The sequence below is a fragment of the Miscanthus floridulus genome, chromosome 14, assembly GCF_019320115.1.
Source record: "Miscanthus floridulus cultivar M001 chromosome 14, ASM1932011v1, whole genome shotgun sequence".
NCBI lineage: Eukaryota > Viridiplantae > Streptophyta > Magnoliopsida > Poales > Poaceae > Miscanthus > Miscanthus floridulus.
In genome coordinates, this window is record NC_089593.1 from 72,730,186 (window position 1) to 72,740,111 (window position 9,926).

Genomic DNA, 9,926 nt, shown 5'->3' on the forward strand with positions numbered 1-9,926 from the left:
TTAAGTCTATGTCAAACTTCCCTTGTAGCCCCTCTTCTTGATAGAACTCTCCATCATATGTGTTTGGGTTGAAGTTGTAATCTTCATCGTTTGGGACAGGTAGTTTACCGTGTGGCGATACCTTGTGCACAATAGACCAACCCTTAAGATGCTCGGCGTCTTTGCACGCGTATGACATATAATAAACCTGGACGGCCTATTGAGCCACAATGTAGACATCTTTTCCTAGATAGACGGCATCCTGTCGAATCTTGACTAGCCCAAGCTTAGGGGTCTGTCTCGTTACTCCAGAATGAAACCAGTGGCATTTGAATATGACAGGAGTATGAGGTTTGGAACCATAGAATGATAGTTTGTAGATTTCTTCAATTCTTCCATAATAGTCGAGTCCATCAGTGTCAGGCGTAACAACTCCGTTGTTTGTGGTTTTTCGATTGGGCCGACTCTACTTGTAGCTTGCTGTGTGAAAACGATATCCATTCACGTCATAACCGGTAAATGACTTGACCCTAACGGCACAGCCGTTTGTAACATGTCTCAGCTCGTCACTTGTAGGCACATCAGTTTGGGCTTTCTATTTGAACCAACAAATGAAATCGAGGCTCTCTGGTCCCGCACCCTGTGAAAGAAGGGTATCATTTTCTTGCGGGGTAGGTTGCCTTGATCCATGCCAGGATTGATGAAGAAATTCCCTGTATCAACAAGAAACAAGGGGGTTGGATGAAGAAACAAGGACATACGGCGAAATAAAACAAGTTCGTTCAAAACTTACCCAATGAACGGCTACACCTCGACAAGGTTGGTCAACACATATAGCATGATAATGCGCCACTCTTTATTTTTCAATTGCTTAGTGGTCGATGCACTTGTGCTTCTAAGTTGCCCTTGGAAAAGGCTAAGGTTTGATTCATTTTCGCCAGCATTGTAACGAGGGGGTGGATTATAAATGCTAGGAAGGTTTTCAGTGTAGTATTTCTTTGTGAAGTTCGACACCTCCTCTAGAATGTATGCCTCTACAATGGAAGCCTCAATTTTGGCTTTATTTCTACATTTTTTGCGAAGAGTCTTCAGACATCTCTCGATTGGATAGCACCAACAGTCCTGCATGGGCCCCCCATCCGTGCCTCATACGGGAGGTGCACAATCAAATGCTGCATCGGCAAGAAGAAACCAGGTAGAAAGATCTTCTCCAACTTACAGAGCAATACGGGTGTCGCTTTTTCCAAGTCATCAATGACGGTCCGAGAGAGCTTCTTGGCACAAAGCTGGCGGAATAAGTAGCTCAACTCTACCAGCACTTGCTAGACATGCTCCGGGACATAGCCTCGAACCATCGCCGGAAGAAGCCGCTCAATCCATATGTGGTAGTCATGACTCTTCATCCCATTAACTCGCAAAGTGCCTAAGTTCACTCCCCTCTTTAGATTCGCTGCATACCCATCAGGGAACATTAGCGTCTGGATCCATTCAAGTACTTCCCTCCTTTGTTCCTTTTTCAAGATGAATTTGGCCTTAGGCCTTTTCTAGGTCTTGCCATGACTAGGAGGCTGTATCTCTTGATTTGGTCTATCGCACAACGTTGTCAGGTCCACTCTAGCCTTAGGGTTGTCCTTAGACTTTTCAGTGTCTATGAGTGTTGCCCAAAGTGCCTCGGCAACATTCTTTTTAGTGTGCATTACATCAATGTTATGTGGCAGAAGAAGGTCATCGAAATAAGGGAGCCTCATCATGCCCGAGATATGAGTCCACATATGTTGCTCACCATATCCCACAAAACCACCTTCTTCATTGGGCACGAGAGCATCTATCTGAGCATGAACCTCAGCACCAATCATCATCCGCGGTGCAGGGTTTGTCACTTTGACACCTTTCGTAAAGTTCTTGATGTCTTGTCTGAATGGATGGTCAAGAGGTAGGAATTGACGATGTCTGTCGAACGACGAATACTTGCCACCCTTCTGCAACCAAATGAACCCCACATCTTCCTTGCATATTGGGCATGAGAACTTCCCATGAATACACCAGGCGCAGAATATCCCATACGCCAGGAAGTCATGCAGGGAGTAGTGGTACCAAACGTGCATTTTGAAGGTTGTCTTTGTAGCTCGATCGTATGTCCATACCCCTTCATCCCAAGCACGGACCAATTCATCAAACACGAGCTCCATGAACACACCTATATTACTCCCTGGGTGTCTAGGAATTATCAATGACAAGAATACATTATGTCGTTGAAAGGAGACACGAGGGGGGGGGGAGATTAAGGGGGATAACAAAGATGGGCCAACATGTGTATGGGGCAGCCATCATTCCATAAGGATTGAACACATCTATTGCCAGCGCGACACGTACATTACGAGTCTCATCTGCTTTGTCACGATGTTTGTCATTAAAGTGGATCCAAGCTTCACCATCGGACGGATGTATCATCTTGTCAGGATTGTACCGTTTGCCATTTTTATGCCATGTCATCTGTTTCGCGGATTCCTCAGTCATGTATAGCCGTTGGATCCTTGGTAGGAATGGAAGGTACTGTAGGATTTTCACGGGGATTGTAAGTTGCCTCTTCTGGCCATCATCAGAGTCTACCTCCAGGTACCTAGAGGATTTACACTTTGGACAAAACTTTACATGCTTGTGTTCTTTCCTAAATAGGACGCACCCCTTCGGACAAGCATGTATCTGCTCATATGGCATCTTAAGTGCATGAAGGAGTTTCTGTGACTTGTATATGCTCTTTGGTAGAATGTGGCCCTCCGGATGCAGGGTGCCAATCACGGCCAACATCTTATCGAAGCCTTCTCGACTCAAGTTTAACTCGGACTTCAACCCCATTAAGCATCCAATGGCATCCAGTTGAGACACCGTTGATCGATCGTGAAGGGGTTTCTATGCCGAGTCCATCATGTCGTAGAACACCTATGCAGCTGCCTCCATCTCCTCCTTCTCACGTCCCTCATTGAACTGTCCTTGGTGAAAGTCATCTAACATGTCTGCTACCCCCGCATCAGCATCAAAAGCCTCCACCCATGGCCTCACCACCTCCTATCTCATATGATGGGCTTCACCATGGTGGACCCACCAGGTGTAGTCCGGCGTAAATCCATTCTTCACAAGATATTTACCCATTTCCACCTTGTTTACCCTTCTCCTGTTTCCACATTTGCTGCAGGGACACAAAACTAGGCAATGTCCTTTAGTAGCCTTGTTAAATGCACTGTTCAAGAAAGCATTGGTCTTGTTCATCCATTCATTGGTGTAATCACTCTGACTTCTCCGGCCTGTGTACATCCACTGACGGTCATCCATCCTCTAACATATGTATCACCAAGCAAAGTAACCATCAATTGCATCTACATGGTGTTCCTACTGTCTAATAGGTGAGGATAGGTCCTAATCCCACCCATGGATGCGTAGATGAAGTTAGTCCCATGCTCTACTCCTATCCGAGACAGAATTTCGGCAGCACCTCCCCGCTGTTCTCTAGATACATGTCCTGCCAAAGAAAAGTGTGTATCCGGAGAACAACAGGGAGGTGATGCCGAAACTCTATCTCGGATCAAAACAGCCCATGAAAACTAACCCATCTACGCATCCGCGGGCTGTCCAAAAAACGTGGACAATCTAAAACAGATACGGTCGTAGATATGCAAAGATCCGCATACCTCCAACCGTATCTCTTTCAAATGGGAGACGCCTAATTGGGTTACGTGATCTATGACCATGATACGAAAAGAGGGGTTATACCTAGGGTGGCAGTGGAGTCAGGCTAGCGGGGCCGTGGCAGGTCAGTGCAGTGGCGAGGCAACGCGGTGCAGGCAGACCCGCAGCAGCGAGGAAGACGATCGGGGTCGCCGAGATACTCCGGCTCGGCTACGATGGCTCTTCTCTGCAAAAAAAAAGAACAAAATACTATCTCAGTTCAAAATTTCGGCAAAACCTCCCCTGCACGGTGAGCTATCCAAAACCTACAAAAAAACATACGGCACGATGGCCGACAACCACAAATACATATGCATTCAATTCAACATATCATTGCCAAGTCACATTCATCCACCACCACCGCCGCCGCCACCGCCACTCTACTCTTCTACTACTACAACCACCACCACCACCGCCACTCTACTCTTCTACTACTACAATCACCACCACCACCACCTACTGTACTACTACCACCACCACCACCTACTACTACTCTATAGAACTCTACTTCTACTAAAACATACTACCACTGCTACTCTACTACTCACCTATGGTGTCGGGGGCTGGGAGGGCGTCGGGGCGTCGGGGTCGGCCGAGGCGCGCCGGGGACGGGGAGAGGATGGCCGCGGCAGTCGGGGTCGCGCCGAGGACGGCCGGGGTCACGCCGAGAGGGCCGGGGCGCGGGCCGCGGGGTTGGAGTGGCGGGAGTGGGGTGGCGGGTGCCGGCGGGCCGCGGTGTCTGGGGTGGCCGGCGGAGGCGTGCCGGTGTGGGCGGGCTGGCGGGCGAAGGCGGTGGGGGCACGCCGGCTGGGGGCACCGCTGTGCGCGGGCGGCGGAGCGGCGGGGGCGCGTCGGCAGGGTGCGGGCGGGCGGGGGCGCGTCAGTGGGCGGGGCGGGCGAAGGCGGTGGGGGCACGCCGGCGGGGGTGCGTCGCCGTGCGCGGGGTGGGGCGGGACGGCGGGCCGGTCGGCGCGGGGCGGGGCGAGATGGCGGGCCGGCTGACGAGGGGCGGGGCGGGGCAGGACGATGGGTCGACGCGGGGCGGGGCAGGACGGCGGGCCAAACCTTCTCAAATTCTTATCACATCCTCCACATACGATATCATGACATCTCAACAAGTTACATGATTTTCGGACTTCGTTTGCATTTTATAGAATTTAAAAACAATTCGTCCGCAAGTTCGTGGTCATGTTTCGTGAACAAGATGTTCGAAATTTCGGGTCTGTTCCAGGATACGGCCTCACACTACACTCAATACCATGAATATCATTTTTTGAATCATTAAATTCCATTATTCGATGCACGTGTAGTTCAAATTTGCATTTTCCGAAAAATTTCAATTAAATGAAATAAAAATATAGCAAAAAGGCATAAAAATGTACCAAATTTTAACATGGAGTCTCATGTACTGTAGGAGGACTCGAGAAAAATTTTGGAGTTCAAAAGTCAGAAAAAAAATAGTTTTGCCGTTATTCTTTGCCGAGTGTCAGGGTCTGGCACTCGGCAAAGAAGTGGTTTGCCGAGTGCCTACCCGCTAGCACTCGGCAAACCTGGACGGTAGGCGGCGACCGTTACCTGACGCCGCTTTTTGCCGAGCGCCAGGGTTTGCCGAGTGCCTAACACTCGGCAAAAAGGACCTTTGCCGAGTGCCGGACTTTTAGCCCTCGGCAAAAAAAAGTTGCACTCGACAAATGATCTGTTTCCCGTGGTGTATGTGGATGTGCATTTTTGAAAGTTTTTTAGGGATCTAGATGACATAAAACCAACTTTAGTGGTTAGTCTAGCATCTCTGATTCTGGCGTAGACCGTCACGTCAACAAACGAGTCTAGCCTGGCCTGTTCGGACCTGTGACGTACCATGTGCCAACAACTTCAAGGATCTAGATATGCATTTTAGAAGTTTGGGGCCCGAAGACATCCTATGAAGTGGACCGCATTTCGAACAAAGAGAAGAGATTGAACTTCGGCAATCTGAAGGGAGGGGTGATCCAAATAGAGGAAGATGGCGAGGCGGAGACAGAACCTGGGATGACAGTGTTGTAGAAACAAAGTGTTCCTGCAACAGTACTCCAGGCTTGGCATGCTTGACCTTCGCGCGGCCTGGAGCTTGCTCACGTCGCCGGGGTTGGGCAATCTTTTACACAGCCGGCAGAGGTTGGGGCTTTGTTGGCATGAGGCCGGTTGTGGAGGGGTGGCGTTGTTGAGGGCAGGTGGGTGATGGGCGGCGACAGTGGTTGTTGTGGTGGGCGGAGGGGTCCGGCGGCACCGGCGCAGGGGGTGGGGGGCGGAGGGCGGAGGGCTCTCATCCCTCCTTTCATCATGAATCGCCAACATGAAACACCTAGCCGACCAAAAAGCCCCTGCTACCCAAACGATTCGCCAAGTTCGTTTAAGATTTTGGGGGAAAACGAGGCCAAAACAGCAGGAAGTGAAGGAAATCAATAGAAAAAACATGGTTTTGGAGACAACCTGTGCCTGGCGGCGCTCTGGGGAAGATTGCCTGCGGGAGCTGCGATTTGAGGGAGTGCAAGAGGAGCACCATTCTTAAAAATGAAATGCATGTGTTGCTGTGGAATGTGTTCGATACATTTCTGAACAACATGACTAGCATTTTGGTCCTGTATACATCTTACTATAAATCCATCAAACTCCTTTGCAAGCCGCACCATCTGATCAAGATGACCTATTTCTACAGCCTGCAGGAGAATGCAAAAGATAAGAAACATACAATAAGTATCCATCAGCTAAGTGAATAACATAGCATGTTCCAGTTCAGTGTAAAAGAACGAAGAGCCAAGTTATGTTTTATACACATATATGATAGATAAAATAATAAGTGTCCTGATATAAGGAGGGAAGATTTATTAGTGTAAAATTTGTGTCAGCATCAGTGCAAATGCCATTCTATAGAAAGAAACACATGCTCAATACTATGAAAATGGATTACACACTTGAGGTGCACATTACCCTCTGGATTACTCGAGAGCCATATATGTGACAGCTTTCCAGCAGATATTACAAGCCCGTGCTGGTGATGATTCAACAAAGCCTTCTCTTTCAAGACTGCACAAGCTATTCCTAGCCTTGCAGAGACCACCTGGATCAGCCACCACAGGTTCTTTCAAGATTGCACAAGCTATTCCTAGCCTTGCAGAGATCACCTGCAGCCACCACAGGTTCAGGTTCATGGAGCCTCACTAGTTGCTGGGTGTCTTTTTGGATCCTGTATCCTTCAGCAGGGATCTTCCAGATAAACATCCAGAAATTCCATCTTAACAAATTCTTCAACTTGTACTCTACTTGCAAATCCTAACTTCTAAGGAGTAGCGTCACGAAAACGGGATGGCTGCGTAAGATCACCAATTTCCAGTGCTTCCAACTTTCCATTGCCATATGTCACCAGAACGTGTCCAATTTTCAGGAGCATAGGGCAAACCTTTACCGTATGAATTGGCACGAACAGGTATGGCAACGATGCCATTATCAGTTCTGCACGATTCTGACAAATCAAGTTCCACATTTGTTTTTATCTCATCAGGGATTCCCATGATGTCAATATCTCGCTAGAAATTCCTATGCATATATAATACCAGTCTGAGCAAGGATTGGACAGACCTTTGATTTGGAGGAAGTGGCCGTCCGTTGATTTCCGAGGAGCCAGATGGTCACAGAAACTGACTTGATTACCAGCTTACGAGGGATAAGTTTCTCCAAGAGTGCTATGGTGTTTTTTCCATACCTGCGGCGTTTCAACTTGCCGAAGTGAGTCTTGAGGCACTCGAGGATGGAGGATCGATCATCCTGCGCTGCCAGTCCTTGCAGGCCTCAATCGAGGGACTTCTGCAGCACGTGGATGAGTATTGCCCCGGCTCATGGTCATAAACCTTCTAGTAAACATCCTTATAATTGCAGATCGTAGAGGGGGAATCCCGTGCTGTAAAAGGTTCTGAAAAAGAAACCAAACTATATTAAGGCTTCACATTTTGTATTTTTTGTTCATGTACGTGTATGTATATCACACAACATGCCTGCCTATTGTGCCTGTGCACGTGTGTGAGCGACACATGCAACATATGTGTGCAAGCGGTATTGTATTTGTGCATGCGTGTGACAGAATAGAGAAAACCTTGAAGAAGGTAAACTAGTGTGTGGCTTACCTGTCCGTAGCTTACTGACACATTCGAATGTTAAGGAGTTAAAATCTGACAAATGGAGCCTTTTGGATCACATAGTTTCCGAAAGCGTGCGTCTCAAGCTCAGCAACATAAGGTATGATTTCTGTTAAGACCATATCTTTCTCCTTAGGCATTGCTGTTGCAACATGCTCCTGTATATGGCATCTCCCAAAATGATCGAAGCTGCAAAAGGCAACCAAACAGAGCAACTTAGGGGTGTTTGGTTCCGTACCAGGCAAGGTTGCCTAGCGTCAGCAGCAATCTCAGGCGTTCAATTTCGGTCGCCTAGGAAGCACCATCCAAACAGCCCCTTAGTCATTGCAGGACAAAAATGCAATTTCTTGGCATACGAATACTTATGTTAGCACATGAAAGCTAAATTAAAATCCACGTAACAAAAATGTACAACATGACCTTTGATAAGAGAAATGGGAGAAGTCCCTTTGCTCAGACTACTAGCCACTCCAGTAGATGTTGCCGAACTGGACACATCTTGAAGCAATACCATATGCATATTGCTATTCCTGCCAAAGTCCATTGCCTGAACATTAGGATGATCAATAAAACTAACCTTTTCATGTGTGTTATAAATGTGGTATAACTCTAGTTCTTGACCTCGGTGATGAAGGATGTGTGTGATACACACACATTATAATGCTCTGGATATTCTAACATCTGATTGACCATATTAGGGTGCTGGGAAGACAAACCGAAGCCAACATATCAAACTATAAACACAAGCGATCAAACTACAAATACATATCATTGCCGCCACTAGAAGCGGATATCTTGTGCGATATTCCCTTTAGCCATCAAACTAATGTTAGAGAAGTGTCCTATACGGAGTCATTGCTACAGAATTGGACATCACTGCCGGCCTTATCACTGCCGGATTTTAAGAAACCCTGCCGTTTTTTGGCTAAAACCGGCAGTGATAGGACCAACCGACACTGATATTCGGTTCTTCACTGTCGGTTTTAGCCAAGAACCGGCAGTGATATTGGGTCATCACTGCCGGTTTTAGCCAAGAACCGACACTGATACTATCACTGTCGGTTCGTGGCTTGAATCGACAGTGATATGCTGCAAGAAAACTTCATAAGTTTCTCATATGATGTCCGATGAAGACAAACTTTATATCAAAGTTGTAGTACTCGATGAGATCTACAACTTTGTAGTTCAAACTTTTTTTAATTTAAGATCGTTTGGATGTCCAAATATTTTCATTTGAAATCATCTATCTAACAAAAATTACGTTTGATTTCTAAAATTTAAATTTTGAATTTTTCAAACGACCTTGGATGGAGAAACGCCCAAAACAAAAGTTGTAGATCTCGAAAAGTTATACAAGTTTGTAGTTGACAACTTTTTCATTTGAAATCATTTACTACTTCAAAATACTATTTGAAATTAAATTTTAAAATTGTTGAAGAACTCTGATTTCTGTTTTTAACCTCAGCTGGCTAAAACTTGTAACTAGTCTTTCTCCCTCATACTAACTTCAAATTTGATGATTTTTTTCTAAAATTTTTTAAAATCATGCTCTATCAATTTATTGTGTTCTTACAGCTATTATTTTATCCATCTTTTCATACGACTGTGTTTTATCTATTTGAATTTTGAATTTCAAAAAATGGCAACTTCAAACGTTATTTAGGAACACTAAATGATTTCAACTGAAAAAATTATGAATATAGAAGTTGTAGAAATTATCAAGATCTATAACTTTTATTTTGGTCATTTCATCATCCAATAAAGTGGTAGTAACATTGTTTTGCCAAGTCTCAGGCAATTGGTGGTGCTTGTCATGTTACCACTCCTCTGCGCTACTACCATTTGTTTTGCCAAGTCTTAGAATAGAGATCTAAATTCCGTGCAGGACCAAGAACTGCCAAGACAAGCCTGTTCACCCCTACATCAACAACGGCCAGCACTTTGGGATGCCATTCCGTATGAATACCAAAAGGGAGGTCGGTGATGGAGAATATCATCTCAAGCAGGTCAAGGACAAGCATATGGTTTAACACACGACGATACACCCAGTAGAAG